Genomic DNA, 19542 nt, shown 5'->3' with positions numbered 1-19542 from the left:
TTTATTCTTTATCATGTTCTGATTCCAAAAACATATAAATATGTTATATTGGGATTAAAAACAAGCTCTGAAAATTAAAAATATAAACATTATGAAATCGTTTTAAAAACAATTTCATCTTATTCATTGTCGGTTTCTGATTCCAAAAACATATAGATATGATATGTTTGGATTAAAAACACGCTCACAAAGTTAAAACGAAGAGAGGTACAGTAAAGCGTGCTATGCAGTATAGCGCAACCGCTACCGCGCTAAACAGGCTCGTCACTTTCACTGCCTTTTGCACTAGCGGCGGACTACGGTCATTGTGAAAAAATGCAGTGCGTTCAGTTTCATTCTGTGAGTTCCACAGCTTGACTAAATGTAGTAATTTCGCCTTACGCGACTTGTTTTACATGTATTTTTAATTCAACGAACAGATTTCCACAATGTGCAAGAAACGGCAAGCTGTTGATTTGTGGTAAATGCCAAAGTGGGAGGATGTCTTTACTCCACGGGAAAGCCTTGACAACTCTGTGGTGCTTTGTAATACCCCCATTCCACACAACCGTTCTAGGTTCCGTTCCCGTACCAACCAAGGAACGGTGCGGGCACGGGAGGGATCGGGAGGGAACCGCAATGGAACGTAAATGATCGTTGACGAACTGCTTTGAACGGTAGGGTCGGTAGGGACGGTTGAGTTTGGGCTGCATGTTCAAAGATGCCAAAAACGGCCGTTTGCGCAGCGTTCCATTGTTGTGGCAGCCGTCCTTGGTCGATACGGGAACGGGACCCAGAACGGTTGTGTGGAATGGGTGTGTAAGATTGTTGGTCTTTCAAGTTTCAAAGAAAGTGAGTTAAATTCAAGTGTTGTACTCCAGAGTAACCATCTTGGGCATTAGTAAGCACAATACCTGCAAGGAAGTACACTCTCCGTATATCTGACACGTTCCTTTACCCTTTACAGCCTGCTTTTCCAAGTTTGGAAGAAATGACACTGGACTGTCGGGCTTTAAGATACATTTGATTGTTACCTACCTTTGCTTCTTGTTTTTCTTCTGCGTTGTCTTGCTGTTGTTGTTGTTGTTGATGGTGATGATGACGATGATAATAATGTTGTTGGTGATGATGACGATGATGTCGAGTTTTGTTTTTATTCTCACCCTCTATACTCAAAATTAATTACCATGATCAGGCGTCAGAACAGAGTCTGGCTTAGCAGGCAAGATTCTGATGTCGAATCATGGTTGTCTCCCTTACACCAGCCTATAAGCATGCAGGCTTCAGCACCTCAGCTCTCGCCTGTCCCCTTCAATATCTTTTGATTGACAGGTCAGATAAGTCTTTCAGGCAGTACGAAATTTGGCTCCGGGCAAGACTAATATGTCAACAGTGTCAACTGAAGTCAGTTTTCATTATGGCTACAGGGAGAAAGGGTATTGATCGGAATGTTGCAGTTCAATGATAACTGGTGAATGAGAACAAGCCAAGAACGAGTCAAGCTGACGAAATGTAACGACTGGCAAAGATCAGGGTATATCTACTTGTTCTCTCGTGACTTGTGGAGGAGAGGATAGTGACCTTTCACGCTGTTTTCATTTGCATTGCTGGTGGTTTTTATTCTGGAAAAACGACTTGCTGTTGTTGTTGCTATTGTGGTGGTGGTTCTTGTCGTTGTTGTTTTTGTTGGTTTGAGTTTTTGGTTTTGTGTTTTGTGTTTTGTGGTTTTGTGTTTTGTTAATGGTTTTGTGTTTTGTTTGTTTTTTTTTTTTTTTTTTTTTTTGGGGGGGGGGGGGGAGAGGGATGTGTGAGCAAGGTGTTTTTTTTGTTCTTCTTTGCATTGATTAGTATGTTTATGTGGTGGAAAGGAGGCAACGTGTTCAAGTGCACGGTGGTATTTATATCTACATACGTGTTTCTCTGTCTGTCTCCCTGTTTGTTTGCCTAGTTGTGTATGTATCTGTATGGCCCTGGACGTGTGCACACTGCAGAGCGCTCAGAGCAAAACACCTCCTGACATCAACAACTGGTCTTAATAACAACCCAAATATTATACCACACCCCAACCCACACCTCTAGAACATTGAATACCCAAATACTCCGCCCAATCCATGCCTTAAAACGAATCATTTGACAACAAATTGTACATTTATTGATCTTTCTCTGGAAGTAATTTGTCCTTTTACAACCTTGGTGGGAGTGCCAGTTAGGTCTATCCTCCTGGAACACTGATAGCCACAGAACTGTGTATACATAGTTTTAAACTTTTACTGAGTCTGGGCCACCCAAAGACCCATTTTAACCACCTCTATTCAAAACTCCACTCGCTGAACTTAAAACGTCCAAAAGGACCCAGTTCACGATTTAGAAGAAGAATAACAACAACTATTAACCTCTCATCAAAGGCTCCATTCTGTAAAATACTTACGGGAAAGTTGCTAATTGTGGCCCTGTCCTTCCGCGTGCAGGAGGGCATGTGTGTGCCTGAATAAATATAGTTCCCTGTTTTGTTTGACCACAGTGAACCTGACAACCACCCTAAAATACACCGGAGAAAAAATTAGTGAAAGGTAATTATTTTTCAACTGACCTTGTGGACCAGCCGGGTTGGCCGCGACGACAGTGAATTTTATTATATACATGTTTGGTCACGTAAACAGCGATTGCACATATACTTTCTCTGACGTTACACGTATATGCACGCACGCACGCACGGCGTTTCAACATATCATTATTTAAATCACTCATCTGTAATTTTAATCTGCAGTATGTAATTCCATCTGTTCTCTTGCCATAGTAATAATGAGGAGGAACTTCACTATCATCGCCTCACAAAAACATACATAAATAAAATATTCGTGTTTAATAGTGTATACAGTGGCTGATTGATTTTGTTCATTTGATATTGTCTGAGAGAGAATTCCAAATTCGGGTAGTGCTGGGGATAATATAAAATGACTTCGGTACAGTTCAGTTCTGTGTGATGGTACAACCCGTTTCAGTGGTTTCCGTCTGTGATAGGGATTCACAGTCGAAACATATCCATGTGGAGGCAATAAATCAACTACGTTCTGTGAACGTTATCCCTACACCATGCAGTTGCACAATTCAATTTACTCAGACGTGTTATCATTCAAAGTCACGTTCCCATCAATACTGTATTGTATATAGGCTAATGATATAATCCCCACGAACATTCAAATTCCTTTCCCATGCACCAAAAACCTGTTCATACTGGAACGACGACATTTTTTCTCTTTACGAACACAAGAACACTATTCAGCAACTCTTGTAGGTCGTATTATTGTCATTGTCTTGCAAGTATGTTCACTGAATGTACAGATATTTTTGGAAGGGTTTTGGATACAGATTTACAGACAGTGTGTGTTTGTGTGTTTGTGTTTGTGTGTGTGTGTTTGTGTGTGTGTGTGTGCGTGCGTGCTTGTGTGCGTGCGTGCGTGCGTGCGTTCATGCGTGCATGTGTATGTATACGTGTGTGTTTGTGTGTGTGTGTGTGTGTGAGTCTGTCTGTCTGTATGTCTGTCTGTCTATGTTTGTCTGTCAGTCTCTGTCTGTCTGTCTGTCTTTCTGTCTGTCTGGCTGGTTGGCTGGCTGGCTGGCTGACTGGCTAGCTATGTACGAGTATGTGTGCCTGTGTATCTGTGAGTGCGTGCGTGCGTGCGTGTGCAAACATTATAAGAATACGAATACAAGATGAAAGAATTGAGCACAGAGGCTGGACAGCAATCGCTTCGGGACGGGGGGGGGGGGGGGGGGGAGGGGCGGGAGGTAATGGAGTGTATAAGAGAGCGAGCGTATCTTTCAAACGTTGTTTTTGTCCTTGTGTAAGTACTGTATGTGTGCAATCCCGGCAGAGGAGATTATAGAGATGCCTTTGTATATCCACGGGTGACACATGTACTGGAAACGCGTGTGCTCTCAGCTTTCAATTTTTCTGCATGAGAAGTCTTGATTGATGGAATACTCATCTGTTGTCCTTTCTTCTAGGACATAATACAAAACCATTCTCAAAACAGATTTCTAACCATGAGTGTTTATACAAGGTACCAGGACGATTTTAATACTATCGCACACATGCCATTGTGATAAAGTTTTCACAAGATTTTTATTCTCAGCCCTAAGAATTAGCTTGTCAAATGAATCGTGTCTCATACTTCAAATCGAGCATAGATCGTGTTTTGTGTGTGTTCAACGCAAGTGATAGATGGCACTGACAATAATGTCATGCTTGATTTGCTGCGAACATTCCATGAGGAGAGTTATAAAGTAGGCTGCACGAAAGACGGGTATGTATAGAAACACCGGTACACAAAAAGGTGCTGTGAATCCATATGGCGCACAAACAGATCGTCTGAATATTGATCGTGTTGTTCGGTATCATCGTGTATTCGTGCCCCCCCCCCCCCCTCCCCCCCCCTCCCCGCACACACACACACATGTATACAAACACACACACACATCACACCACACCACACCACACCACACCACGCCACACACACACCCAAACGGATCGCCACCCCCTTGACTTGACTAAATTTAATATAAAAAAGGAAAAAAACAAGGTAGCCCATAAACCGCGCGACATGACAATGGGCGGTTCTGGTGAGGTTATATGCCCCTTCTTTCTTTCGGCTGGTAACAGGCGGAACCTCGCGGCAAGATCACACAAGAAAGGAAAAAAGCGTGCATTGGTTCCAAATAGCATGTCGCCTTGGTAACAGTTCGCGTGTAAGTCGTGCATTTTATACGGTAAAAAGACAATAGTAACAGGCGGAACCTCGCGGCAAGATCACAGGAGTTGTCTCGCGTTATCACCCCAGAAGCGCTCATTGACACGAAAAAGACGCACGGCACCTTTAAAACGAGAAAAGAAATTTCAGAGAGATAAGCCACCAGAACCTAGCTTCTGTTTCTCACCTCGAAGTGAGGATTTCCGTAGAAGTGCAATGCCAGTGACAGCTATCCCTCAGTGGCAAGGGGTCGTGAGTCATCTAGTGCTGTGGCATGGGGCGAGTGGATGAAAGAGATATCAATAGACTTTACACGGACCTATTATCCGCACCACACCGTCGTGTTTTCTATCACACGTCTTCACTCTAATCTCTCACAAGAGCGACGTTTGTGCAGGTTTCAATCTGCCAGTGCTGTGGGTGACAGCTTGCTTATTTGGGAATTTGGAATAAGCTCTGTTGATCTTGAACAGTTTCTGACTGAACTTTGAGGTGTTCCTGCTGGGTCCGCTTGCAGCTACTGTGCTTAATACAACCAGAGACATGTCTCTGATACAACCACCCAGGACGTTTGGCTTTTTTTTTTCTTTTCTTTATTCTTTATTTTAATTTAATTCGAAAAAAGCTGGGGTTTTTTGTGCAACCCAGTCATTCCAAATCGACCTCCACCACCCGCGCCAATACACCCCCCCACCCCCACCCCCCCCCCCCCCCCCCCCCCTCTGACTCGCTTCCACCCCTTTCCCCCACTTCTCATTCCTTCGTTCTCAAATAATGTTATATTTCTCCCCACATAAGTTTTATATGGAGTCAAGGGACAGTTTCCAGCAATTAAACTTGTTCTATGTTTTGTTGTAAGCAGAAGAAACTCCGATTGAAACACAACTATAACACGATTGTCAGGTTTTATTACATTGCAATCACGATAATGAAAAAATAACAACATAGATACAAATGAGACTGATACTAATAAAAAATGACGCAATAATAATGGTTATAATCGTTATCATACTCAAAATCATAAGACCGAATTTTCACACAGGCTGATTCTCTTTCGTAACTGATCTTTTAAAGTGAAAGATATGGAAGGGCCAAACGGCGAAAAATACATTCCCACACACTTAGTTTGTATGTACGCAACTTTACAATGATTTCAATCAAGACGTACACAATGTAATCGCCTTTGAGACCTACCAAAAATATCATTGACACCGAGTCCCCATAGAAAAGTACGACTAAACTGAAATGGAACTTTCTTCTTTTGCGCATTCATTTTTGTTTGGCAGTGCAGCGCCCTTCCCAACCGTGACTTGGAGACCCCGGACCTTACACTATGTCTGACAGGGTATGGCAATGAATTTCACCTTGTGATAGATTAGTCTTCTTGTGCGATAAGGGATTTTCTTGCGCTGATTTTGTTTGGAAACGTGAGCTACTGTATGTTTACTGTCAGATTTGTCAGAATTGCCGTTTGTTGTAAAAGCTTTTTGAGAATTTTGAGAATTTTGATTGAAACATTGTTTTTATATTTGTTAAAAGGTAAGGCAAACAGAAGCTACAGAGTGACATCCAACATTTGTTTCTTTGAGTTTCTAAATAGTTCTGGCACTAATCCCGTTAGACCACGTATGACAAATCTCCATTTGTCTGATTGGTTTTAACTAAAACTTTGAAATATTAACTATAGTCGAAAAGCACTCCGAAACAAGACGTTGCAGCAATTGCTACTTAGTAAACAAGTCCAGCTATAGCGGTGAGTGGTCGTGTCATTTCAGAGCAAAACCAACAACGTCTAAAGAGGACAATGTGATGAGAGGAATATGTAAATGATGTATACCTTGTGTGGACGGCCAGCAGGAACACAAGAATGATTTTGCTGTCTATGATTCTCTTCGTGTTTGGCTGGAGCGGTAAGTGGTGTATTTCCTCTTTGTGTGTGTGGGGGGGAGGGGAGGGGGTACGTTGGTGTGTACATGCGTGCCTGCTTGTTTGTCTGTGTTCGTGAGTTCTGTGTGTGTCCTGAACTCAGAAAACATTTAACGCAGACAACAACAAAAATAAAAGTAAAAGTACGATGGGAAGTCATTGAAAATCACACACACACACACACACACACACACACACACTCTCTTTAGCTCTCTCTCTGTCTCTCTCTATCTCTCTCTCTCTCTCTCTCTCTCTCTCTCTCTCTCTCTCTCTCTCTCTTTCGCACACACACACACACACACACACAGGTAATTATTTCTTAACTTACCTTGTGGACCAGCCGGGTTGGCCGCGACTATAGTTTTCACGTATGCGCGCACGCACTGGCACGCACGCACGCACAAACACACACATACACATACACACACACACACTCGCACACACACACAAACGCACATACACGCACACGCACACGCACACTTTTGCACATGTTCGCCATCATTTTCACACACCAAACTACCCCTATCTACCTCTTTTTGTATTATCACTGTTCATCACGACCTCTGTATGGATCGTTAACGTATTGCAGGTGCAGGTGCTCAGTCACAATGCGAGTTCCCAGAGAAGCTGGTGGGGCGGAACATGACGAGCAACTCACTGGGGGTCGTCTTCTTCGACAACAAGACCACACTCACACTCATGGAAGGCTTCCGGGACTGCGTGTCCAACTGTCCACCCATCCCATTGTCCTTTGTCTGTAGTGACAGCCGTAACGACCAGAATGGTATCCAGTACTTTCTCAGGTGAGATGGAGAATCGTTGTGTCATGTTTCTTCTTCTTCTTCTTCTTCTTCGTTCATGGGATGAAACTCCCAAGTTCACTCATGTTTTTGCACGAAAGGGTTTTTACGTGTATGACCGTTTTAACCCCGCCATTCAGGCAGTCACACGCTGCTTTCGGGGAAGAATGCTGAGTATTTTCGTGTTTCTATAACCCACCGATCTCTGACATGGATTACAGGATCTTTTCCGTGCGCACTTGGGCTTGTGCGTGCGTGTACACACGAAGGGGGATAAGGCACTAAGAGGTCTGCACATAAGTTGACGTGAGAGATATGAAAAATCTCCACCCTTAACCCACCCGGCAGCCGCGGCAGGGATTTAAACTCACGGCCTTCCGATTAGGAAGCTGATGTCTTATCCACAAAGCCACTGTGCCTGTAAATTTTGTGTCATGTTAAAAGCAACCGTCCTTGCCATGGGTACCATTACGTAATTGTGTTCGTATTACACAATGCCGTCTTCATCATTTTGCGCTAGAGAAGTAAATGTGCATATTATGTGTATGGTGTATGCCGTTTGTGAATCTTATTATTTAGTCTGTCATTAAGCGTTCCAATTACTTACCTTTCTTGTTCCTTGATTCCTTACGACGTACATTAGTATAGTCTGTTCTAAACTTTGCCAACAAATTATTGCAACACATTTCGCGCCCAAATAAAAGCATTAATTCCCCTGTCATTTCATTCAAACTTTATATGCCAGTTTTATATATGTTTGTCGACTCAACAAAAACAGAAAGGCACAATTAAAAATCGAGAAAAAATCCCAATGGGCAAATCTTTGCCACTTTTACATGCGAGAAGTAATACCCCTAAAAATAATGACGCAAAAAGTCCCGTTTTTGACCGCTCATGCGATCGACATTAGTTGGAATAACATAGCACACGCAATACGCATGCTAGCTAAACAAAACAACCTGTTCGGGGTAGATAATTGGTTTGGCTTTCTTTACGCATGTAAACGTGGCAAAGTTTTGCCTATTGTGACATTTTATCGATTATTTAATTCGGCCCTTCCGTTTTTGTCCAGTTGATTTTGAGGATACCCGTATTTGAGCGGCGGTCACGTGATCCCTGTAAAAGATATCTTTAATCCCAAAGATGATCCAGATAGTCAAGTGAACGGCCTTAACTAGCATATGAAATTTTGAATGAAATGACAGGAGAATTAATGCTTTTAATTTAATTGGGTGCGAAATATGTTGCAATATTTTTTTGCGAAGTTTGGTTTTTACATGGCGTAAAAGCCTCCTTCCACTTGGACATGCATGTACCAACAATAAACACCGAGAATGTTGTGACGATTTGATATCACAGATTGACACTGGTGTCCGTTGATGAATTCAATCAACAAAGAAGCCATGATGTCATAACTGCAGTTGAGAAGCAAGAGGAACCTATTACTGCAATGTAACTCTAAGGTCATGACCTGCTAACTAGTGGTACACAGCTTTGTAGAACGATCCATATCTATAAACAGATACAGGGGGGGGGGAAACAATAACCAATACAATCCTTATCTTTTCACCAATATTTCGGTCTCGTGGCCTACGTCAGGTGCACTTTTATTAGCTAACACGATGTTTACAAATATCCTTTGACAGAACGTGTGTCTGTGACGTAATACGAGATGAGTTTTGCGAGCCGGAATTCCCAATAGAAATGGACCGGAAAATAGTGGAAACGAGTGGTTGGATGACGATGATACAGTGTTTGAAACTTAGTTGGTTAAACAAAAATATGATTATACATACGGTGTTTGAAAGAACAAATTAATATGCTCAAAACATTTGACATGCTTTGTTCGGACATATGCAGGTGTCAAAGGTAGTGTTACAATTCCTAATTAAGAACTAACTATACATCGCAGGTCAGAGACATCCCCACTTGGTGTCAGGCTGAATATGTGCTGGTACCTGAGTCGTGTCACAGATGACAAGTGGGTCTACTACCAAGGACCTCAAGGTAATGCTCATTGTTTAACTCTCACTTCTGACAATTCGCATCTACAATTATGATATTCGTTAATTAGACGGTATTCAGTTGCTGTTGTTGTTGTTGTTGTTGTTGTTGTTGTTGTTGTTGTTGTTGTTGTTGTTGTTGTTTTCTTCTTCTTTGTCTTCTATTTCTTCTTTTTCTTCTTCTTTTTACGTTTAGTCAATTTTTGACTAAATGTTTTAACATACAGGGGTAATCGAGACGAGGGTTGTGGTGTATGTGTGTGTGTGCGTGCGTGTAAGCGTGTGTATAAAGCGATTCCGAGAAAACTACTAGACCGATTTTCATGAAACTTCACATGAGAGTTCCTGGGTACGATATGCCCAGAAGTTTTTTTTTTCATTTTTTCGATAAATGTCTTTGATGACGTCATATCTGGCTTTTTGTGAAGGTTGAGGCAGAACTGTCACGCCCTCATTTGTTGAATAAATTGATTGACATTCTGATCAAGCAATCTTCGACCATGTCCGGACTTTGGTATTGCATTTCAGCTTAGAGGCTTAAAAATCAATAAATGAGTTTGGTCATTAAAAATCTAAAAATTTTAACTTTTTTTTGTAAACGATCTATTTTTTTTTTATCTTATTCTTCATTATTTCCTGACTCCAAAAATATATAGATATGTTATATTTGGATTAAAGGTGGTCGTCTACATTTTTGCTTTATTTCAATAATCTTATGGTTAGATTTCGCTAAAAAGTTATGTCAGATGATGAATGAACCATGGGGAAAAAAGTTATAGAAAAAAAATATGTAAAAAACAATTTTATTTTCGGGTAGCATGACTCACGCTTCCAATATTTTGTTTTCTGTTTGCTGAGAACATGTGCTTTGCCTAAAAATACTGACCAATCAAATTCATGTCACTATGCTTATAGCCACGCCCAAACAAGTGCAGCGACAGTTTGACACTGGAGCGCTGTCCACGCTTGTTTTTAAACGCACGAAATGCACGGGATTTGAGAGGAGTTTTGCGCTTGGCATTTTCCAAATAAGGATATCCTACTATGAGTACTACGCTGGAATACTACAATGAATTTTCAAACGGCTACACTGGCTTCCTCTTTCCTGATCGAAAGGGGGTGTATTGTTGATATTTGTAGATAATAGACTCTGCATTTTAATGGTCAAATGGCGATTTCGGTATAAAAATGTAGACAAGGACCTTTAAAATCAAGCTATGAAAATTAAAAATATGAAAATTATGATTAAAATATAATTTCCGAAATCGATTTAAAAACAATTTCATTTTATTCCTTGTTGGTTTCTGATTCCAAAACCATATAGATATGTTATGTTTGGATTAAAAACAAGCTCAGAAAGTTAAAAAGAATAGAAGTACAGAAAAGCGTGCTATCCCACTCAGCGCAACCACTACCGCACTACACTGCCTTGTCAATTGTACTGCCTTTTTTACGAGCGGGGGACTGACGATGTTATACGGTCTTGGTGAGAAAAAAATGCAGTGCGTTCAGTGTCCTTATGTGAGTTCGACAGCTTGACTAAAATAATGCAGTAATTTCGCCTTACGCGACTTCTTTGTTTTTGTTTTGTTTTCCATTTTGACTGACCGAAAGTCCTTTTTCAAGGGAGGTAAACACGCACGCGCGCGTCTCACAGACTTGGCAAAGCGGTCACGTCCCTTGCGCTCGACACTTTAGTTCGAAGATTGTGTTGTGTTCAAGGACATACATTGTAATATTGTGTCCTGTTTCGTCGGAAAATTAGCAGATTATGGTAATTCATAATCATAACCTTTACGGAAGAAAAGCACTGGACAGTAGAATTGCAAGTCTTAGATTGTATGAAAGCAGTGGAAAGACCGTCTGCTCGAGTTGAACCTGGACCAAATGTAGCTTTGTTGTAAATGTATTCGATTTTGTTTGACTTGCGTAACAGAAGTGACCGATCGCTGAAAAGGGCTGTGAGATACTATCCAATTTAAACCCATGAATCCCCCCACGTGTCGTTCAGAATAGCAATATATCCCTGAAATATTATGAGACACAGACATAATATGAACCTTGAGTTTCAACGCTGTGAGTGTCGAGTGCTTTACAGAGGAACGGAACCACAAAACAAGTCGCGTAAGGCGAAAATACAATATTTAGTCAAGTAGCTGTCGAACTCACAGAATGAAACGCAATGCCATTTTACTCGTAGCATCGTCAGGCCACCGCTCATGGCAAAGGCAGTGAAATTGACAAGAAGAGCGGGGTAGTAGTTGCGCTAAGAAGGATAGCACGCTTTTCTGTACCTCTCTTTGTTTTAACTTTCTGAGCGTGTTTTTAATCCAAACATATCATATCTATATGTTTTTGGAATCAGGAACCGACAAGGAATAAGATGAAAGTGTTTTTAAATTGATTTGGACAATTTAATTTTGATAATAATTTTTATATATTTAATTTTCAGAGCTTGTTTTTAATCCACATATAACATATTTATATGTTTTTGGAATCAGCAAATGATGGAAAATAAGATAAACGTAAATTTGGATCGTTTTATAAATTTTTATTTTTTTTTACAATTTTCAGATTTTTAATGACCAAAGTCATTAATTAATTTTTAAGCCACCAAGCTGAAATGCAATACCGAACCCCGGGCTTCGTCGAAGATTACTTGACCAAAATTTCAACCAATTTGGTTGAAAAATGAGGGCGTGACAGTGCCGCCTCAACTTTCACGAAAAGCCGGATATGACGTCATCAAAGACATTTATCAAAAAAACGAAAAAAATATATGGGGATATCATACCCAGGAACTCTCATGTCAAATTTCATAAAGATCGGTCCAGTAGTTTGGTCTGAATCGCTCTACACGCACGCACGCACACACACACACACACACACACATACACACACACATACACACACACATACACCACGACCCTCGTTTCGATTCCCCCTCGATGTTAAAATATTTAGTCAAAACTTGACTAAATACAGGGACGTAGCACACCTAATAAAAGTGGTAGGGCGGAAAAAAATGGAAGACAAAATGCTGAGACAGCTAAGGAAATATGGGGCTTACACTACCGCCCCCCCCCCCCCCCTTCCCGTCCCCTTGTAATGGTCTAAAAAAGAAAGAAAACATGATGCGATTTCGTGCCTTCTGAGCTCAGTTCCATCTAATCATCTTTCCATCCTCTACCAAACAACGGGCTGGTGAATGTATCAGTGATTATCAATCGACTTACATTTATATCTAAATTCCGATACGTTGAATGTGATGAGCACTTACTTCAAATGACTTTCGTCTTCATTATTGTCTAGTGTGTTAAAAAGCAAGGATTGACAAACTGGTTTACTTCTAAACAAGCAATTTATTGATCCGTCCAGCCATCAACATTGGCAGCCTGAGTGATGACTGAAAAATAGAGGGATTTGTCAGAATATTTTTAGCGCGTTTTCAATCCATCACAACCAGGATGCACACTTGTGTCCATTGTTCAATTCTCTCTCTACATGTTGTTTCATGTGACACTGTTAACCCCACAAGTTACTGTGTTACTCAATTGTTATGGCGTACTTACGGTTAACACAATCACTCACCCCTCAGTCTGACCCCAGCTTCACACACAGAATATACAAAACATTTCTTACCTCCATTGTTTCTCATGGGAGCAGACGGACGAAGAAGCAATTTTCACTAAATTGGCGCCAATACTTTTATGGCCTGACGGAACTCGTCACGTGTGACGTTCTCGTCAAAATAAGACGTCATCCTATTCCAGCAGTTGACCAAGACTAACACACACAAAAAAAAAACCAAAAACCGACCTTATGCCATCGCGTGAATACTACGTGGGGTGTTCTGTTGGTAGATCTCTCTCTCTCTCTCTCTCTCTCTCTCTCTCTCTCTCTCTCTCTCTCTCTCTCTCTCTCTCTTTCTCTCTCTCTCTCTCTCTCTTCTCTCTCTCTCTCTCTCTCTCTCTCTCTTTTTTTTTTTTTTACGGAAAAAGTGGTCGGGCGGTCGCCCTACATGCCCTACCGGGTGCTACGTCCCTGAAATATAATGATTGGCATATCTGTAGGAAACTGGAAGGACTCAGATCCGTTTTTGTATGATCCGTGTTTGTTTGTTTTTGTTTTTGGGGGGGGAGGTTTGTGTGTGTCCTTCCACGTTCATGCTGTACGGGTGGGATCTTGTGTTGTTTTGCGCGCATACTACGTATGTGTACGTGTGTTAGACCGCAATCATATGTCAGCGTGTTTGTCTATCTGTTCTACTATTCTTTCTCCTGTCTTTCTGTGTTTCTGTATATATCTGACTTTAAAATGCTTTTGTATTAACTTCATCCTGATAACTGTTTCAGATTACAATACGTATTACTATTCCTATGTAATTCCCGACGACAATGCAAATATGGCCAGCACGTGCAATTTGACCTCTCCGCTACCAGTAGACAGGTACAACCTCCTTCTGGACACAGGTGAGACCCTCTAAACCGGGTACACACTCCATTGACTTGTTGCCTCGGTATTCCCTGCACCTACTCTCTTTTCGAGTTTATTTGATTGTCTGATAGGTTCTGCATTACTCACGATAAAACTACTTGTTTTCATTGATTTTGCTGCCATATCTCACCATTGTGCTGGAATTTAAAGACAATCCGGTAACAATAAACTTTAGAGCAAGAAAAACTACAACAGAAATACACGTTCCGCGAGTTTGCACTCGTACCTTTAACTGAAGGCCAGATCATTTAATAGCGGTCATTCTCAGAATACTGTTCCAGAGGGGGCTGACCTGATTCAAGAAGGAAATTCAACTATCGTTTTCCATCAGTTTGCTGAAAATCGGCTGCTTCGGGGCAGACATTTTTTTACATTCCTCTCTTGACAAAAAACGCGAGTTAATTTCCAGTATAGTGCGAGTAAAGACTGCTAACAAAGTATACAATTGAAAAGAGGTGATGCCCATTTTTTTGGCTTGATTTTTCAAGTCTATGTCATGCTTTTGGACCATGACTCTGAGAATGACCCATATAAACTCTCAACAAAAAAAGTAATTTGCACCCATTTCCGTACCCAAACGTAAACGTTCATTTCCTTGTCAATTTATTCAAACTTTCTTTGCCGGTAAAGGGCCCCTACTTGCCTATTTGGCACACTTTTCAGACCAAAGATGTCTTTTACAGGGGTCACATGACCGCCGCCCAAATAAGGGTACACCCAAAATCGATCAGGCAAAAAATTTATGATACCAATTAACAAAATCGACGAAAATACTGAATAGGCACAAATTGGCTAATTTTACATACGAGGAGAAAACCAACTTAATAATCTTTCGAGAACAGGTTGTTTTGTTTTGATATCTTGCGTATTTCTTGTGTTATTGCATTCTTACTGATGCAGGTGTCTATCTCATGAGCGGTCAACAGGGGGAGGTAGTTGCGGCAATGTTGAGGGGTTCATGACAAAAAGCACTGCAATTTCCAAATGGATTAATGCTTTGCCTTTTTAAAGGTGGTCGTCTACATTTTTGCTTTTTTTCAATAATCTTATGGTTAGATTTCGCTAAAAAGTTATGTCAGATGATGAATGAACCATGGGGAAAAAAGTTATAGAAAATAAAATATGTAAAAAACGACTTTATTTTTGGGTAGCGTGACTCACGCTTCCAATATTTTGTTTTCTGTTTGCTGAGAACATGTGCTTTGCCTAAAAATACTGACCAATCAAATTTATGTCACTATGCTTATAGCCACGCCCAAACAAGTGCAGCGACAGTTTGACACTGGAGCGCTGTCCACGCTTGTTTTTAAACGCACGAAATGCACGGGATTTGAGAGGAGTTTTGCGCTTGGCATTTTCCAAATAAGGATATCCTACTATGAGTACTACGCTGGAATATAATACTACAATGAATTTTCAAACGGCTACACTGGCTTCGTCTTTCCTGATCGAAAGGGGGTGTATTGTTGATAATTGTAGATAATAGACTCTGCATTTTAATGGTCAAATGGCGATTTCGGTATAAAAATGTAGACAAGGACCTTTAAGTTCTCATGCTTATACTAGACATACCTCGAGTAAAAGATATTTTCTCGGATATGTTATGCCATCTTCCGGAAAATGGTTTAAATCTCTTCATAGGTTTATGTACGTACAGCCCAAAAATCCTCAACTTCGCATACATACAGACACATGATTGACACAAGAACTGCCGAAGGTTTATTTTAGTCTGACGACTTGCGCACATTTGCTAGTCGTGTAAACACATGAGAAAGAAATGGATCTTTCAGGATGTTTTCTGTTGACAGCGGTTATCGGCTGAATGCCTCTCCAAACATGTCGCGGTCACGCATGATTGGGCATTGCTGTAGGCACATAGTTTTTGGATGTAAACTCACAAACCTGTGACGAGTTTTAAAACATTTCCCGGAAAATTGCATCAAACGCAACAAATATCTGTGACAATACCAAATTTTACCCGAAGGACGTCTCGTACATAGACTTTTTTTTTACAATCGTTGTCCTCGCCCAATGTGTGTTTTTCTTTGACTTTGTTTTTAATTACTGTACGTCAAGATTAATTATCTATTCATCTAATTAACAAAATGATTAAGCTTGAATTAATTCAATGCAGAACTAAAATGAATCCCTTTCGTTGTTTCCGACCTTTGTTTGAGACACAAAATAGCCCGAAATGTGCTTTAAATGAGAACTGAAAGCTTTCATTAAAATAACAGTTACCTTTCTGATCATAGCAATTTAATCCGCAGCAACTCTGACGTCACAAGGCAGCGTGTGTCCTGATATCATGCTGGGAGATTTTAGCACAACGCTGAACGATGCCACGTCATCATGTGCTACACACTTTACCATCTGTAACCCAACTGCACGTCAGACAATCACGATAAACGACACCTCATGCACTGATGATGCTTATTTCACAGGTAAATGTATTATATGTTTCTTGTAGGTTTATTCCGTTTGCTAGATTTGTGTACTTACTTACTTAGCCCCGTTGCCCCCAGCGGAGCATAGGCCATTCTGTCCACTTCTGTCCAGCTGTCTGCCTCTGTGCCTCTGTGTCAAGCCTCCACGCCTCTGTCCACGCTGCCAAATGCATTCTCATGGTCAATTAAATAATGTAGAGGGGAGATTTCGCGATCCACTCTAATGACTGCTCTGTAATAATTCGCAGACTGGAAATCGGATCCGCACAGTTTCTTAGTGTGTTGCCACTGGCTCTCGATGTCCGTGTGAGAATCTTCCTACGGCTCTTGCAGCAGCTGGAACCTAGCTGTTGGAAAGGCTGAGCTGGATTGCTGTCTGTACACCTCTCTCTGAGTAGTCCAACCTTGGTTGGAGTGGTGTGCTTCTTCAGTCGGACTTTGCTGTCATCACTAGAAGGTGGTGATGACACGCCAGCCCCTCGCATCACACGTACATCTCGAACTGTTCGCCTAAGTGTCTGATTGGTGCTTATATGGTCGATCTGATTCTCTGTGAAGTGATCTCCAGACCTCCATGTGGCTTATTTGTGGATCCTTTTGTGAAGAAAGATGCTTCCTCCTTCCACCAGCTGATTCATGGAACACAGGCATGCAAAGCGTTCGCCATTCACGTTCATCTGTCCTAGTCCATGCGTACCCATGACCTCCTCATAAACTGTGTTGCCTGACCCTCTTCAATTGTGAAACAGCCTATAGGTAATGGTAAAATTCATCCTTCTTCTCACCTTTCGCGTTCTTGGTAGGAGCATAACATAGGATGACGTTCAGTTTGATTTTGCTCTTCTTGGTGGCGAACTTGTCTGTGATAATGCGTGCCGATGAGTGCACGCTGTGCTTCCGGTTCTAGCATCAGGACAACGCCTTCAATGTGTGGGGCGCCCTCCTCTGTGTGTCTAGAGTATAGCAGCGTCTCTCCAGATGTTAGCGTCAGCTGGCCTGCTTGTCTCACACAGTCCAAGGAGAAAGATGTTGTAGTTTCTCATCTCCTGTGCTAACTGGACGGTCCGCCATGTTCCGTACATCGTCCTGATGTTCAATGTAGCGATTATTATGGTTTTCCTGGCTTCAGCTTCCGCTGGTATAGCCCTCCGGGTTACTGAGGCACGCAAGCCATCACACTACGGTAAGGAATTCACCATGAGATGGGCTACTTTTCTGCATCCTCTTGAAAATGTTTGAATATATACATGTATGCCTGTTTATACAATTTTGTAAGGCAACATTTGCATGAGCAGTAGCCGACCCCGAAGTTTTATATTACCCAATGAATACGCAAATGTGTCAATTGTGTTTTGAATTAAACGTTCCATGAATGAATTTGTCCTGTTTTTGACGTGTTTATTTCCAACGTGGTAGGCAACCTGTTTAAAATCGGTCTTAATTAAGAAGCATAGATCTTTAGACATGTGTCGGCTCTAAAATCAGGAAAACTGAAAAAGAATTGGAGACAAACGTCTTACCAAAATCACCTCGGAAAAAAACTGTTATGTCGTGACCAAGCACTCAGCTCATGTGGTGCTTGAAGAAAAACTCGTACGATTGTCTACAATACAAAGTTGTAACACGTACCCCAATGATTTCTGTTTTTGCAGATGGTGGGAAAATGGACTGCCTTCACTCCCTCGCACAAGGCAACGTTACCTACATAATGACTTTTGCGCCTACCAGTGACCCTGTTTCTTTTGCATGCATGGTATGTATTTACGTCTTGATCCTTCATTACTATGAAGGTTGCGGTGTTGGATTGGGTATTGTGGGCTGTTGAAATGGGAGTGGGATTGAGGATGGGGGTGGAGGCACAGGAAAATCATACGGTGGTGGTACAAATTCAAAGGTATTAAATGTTTAGTCAGGAGTTCTAATTATACAGGAAAAGTTGAAGAGTTGCAAAGTTGGTCGAAGGTTTAAGGAAGACCCACACAGACCCACATGCACACACGCCCACACACACACACACACACACACACACACACACACACACACACACACACACACACACACACACACACACACACATTTTAACCACAACCTTCTTTTTTCTCAATATTTTGACAATCGAGAAAATTCCCTCGCGTTTTTCAGCTTCGATCCCTCCGCCACACCAACAACCTCCTCTACAAAAAGTCATAGCTAATCCTCGGTAATCCTCGGGTCAAACCGTCACGATATAAACTCTGCACATGTGTCAAAGTCGACTAGTTGCGAATATTCTGAATTTGTGTCGGTTTTTGTAATTGGTACATGGCGTTTTTGTTAGGTCGATTTGAGGGATACCTTTACTTCGGCGGCGGTCACGTGACATCTATAACAGGAATTTTTGATCCGAAAAGTGTGTCAGATAGCCAAGTGAAGGGACTTTAATGACATGACACGGCACCTCGAGACCCCCAACTCCTATGCCCGCCTCCTCTTTGTGGACTACTCCTCGGCCTTTAACACCATTATCCCCCAAAAACTCTATGACAAGCTCCTCCTCTTTGACCTTGCCCCTTCCCTCTGCCTGTGGCTCCTTGACTTCCTCCTTCAGCGCCCCCAGACAGTCAAGGTCAACGGCCTCCTCTCCAAGACGCTGGTCCTGAGCACCGGAGCACCCCAGGGGTGCGTCCTCTCACCGCTGCTCTACTGCCTCTTCACCAACGACTGCGTCGCCTCTCATGACTCAGTTCAGCTGGTGAAGTTCGCTGACGACACCACAGCCGAAGGTCTCATCACCGGCGGTGATGAGACCGTGTACCGCCAGGAGGTCGACTGTCTGGTGTCGTGGTGCGACAACAACAATCTCCTGCTGAACGCCACCAAGACCAAGGAGATGGTGGTGGACTTTCGCAGGAAAAAAGGCCCTGTGGCTCCACTGATCATCAACGGCGATCCCATCGAGATGGTGGACTTTTTCAAGTTCTTAGGCACCACCATCTCCAACGACCTGTGCTGGGATGATAACGTTGACGCCATCGTCAAGCGAGCGCGGCAACGCCTCTACTTCTTGCGCCAGCTCAAGAAGTTCCGCCTCAGCCAGGTCATCCTGGTCCAGTTCTACAGGGCCGTGGTGGAGAGCATCTTGACATTCTCCATCACAGTG

The 19542-nt window shown here is 42.0% G+C and overlaps 1 long non-coding RNA gene across 2 annotated transcripts; it reads left to right on the top strand.

Annotated features, from left to right (window-relative positions):
• The first annotated feature begins 5783 nt into the window (after positions 1 to 5783).
• Positions 5784 to 7459, top strand: LOC138969006 (uncharacterized). 2 transcript variants are annotated; one of them, XR_011456343.1, is made up of 3 exons: positions 5784 to 6075; positions 6506 to 6640; positions 7246 to 7459. It is a non-coding gene; the product is annotated as an uncharacterized lncRNA (long non-coding RNA). The 2 variants fall into 2 exon arrangements; XR_011456344.1 differs by lacking the exon at positions 5784 to 6075 and adding an exon at positions 6078 to 6157.
• Positions 7460 to 19542: the final 12083 nt, after the last annotated feature.

This window comes from Littorina saxatilis, linkage group LG6 (genome assembly GCF_037325665.1).
Source record: "Littorina saxatilis isolate snail1 linkage group LG6, US_GU_Lsax_2.0, whole genome shotgun sequence".
Lineage (NCBI taxonomy): Eukaryota > Metazoa > Mollusca > Gastropoda > Littorinimorpha > Littorinidae > Littorina > Littorina saxatilis.
Note: the sequence above shows the minus strand (reverse complement) of the source record. Positions and strands in the feature narration are given on the sequence as shown.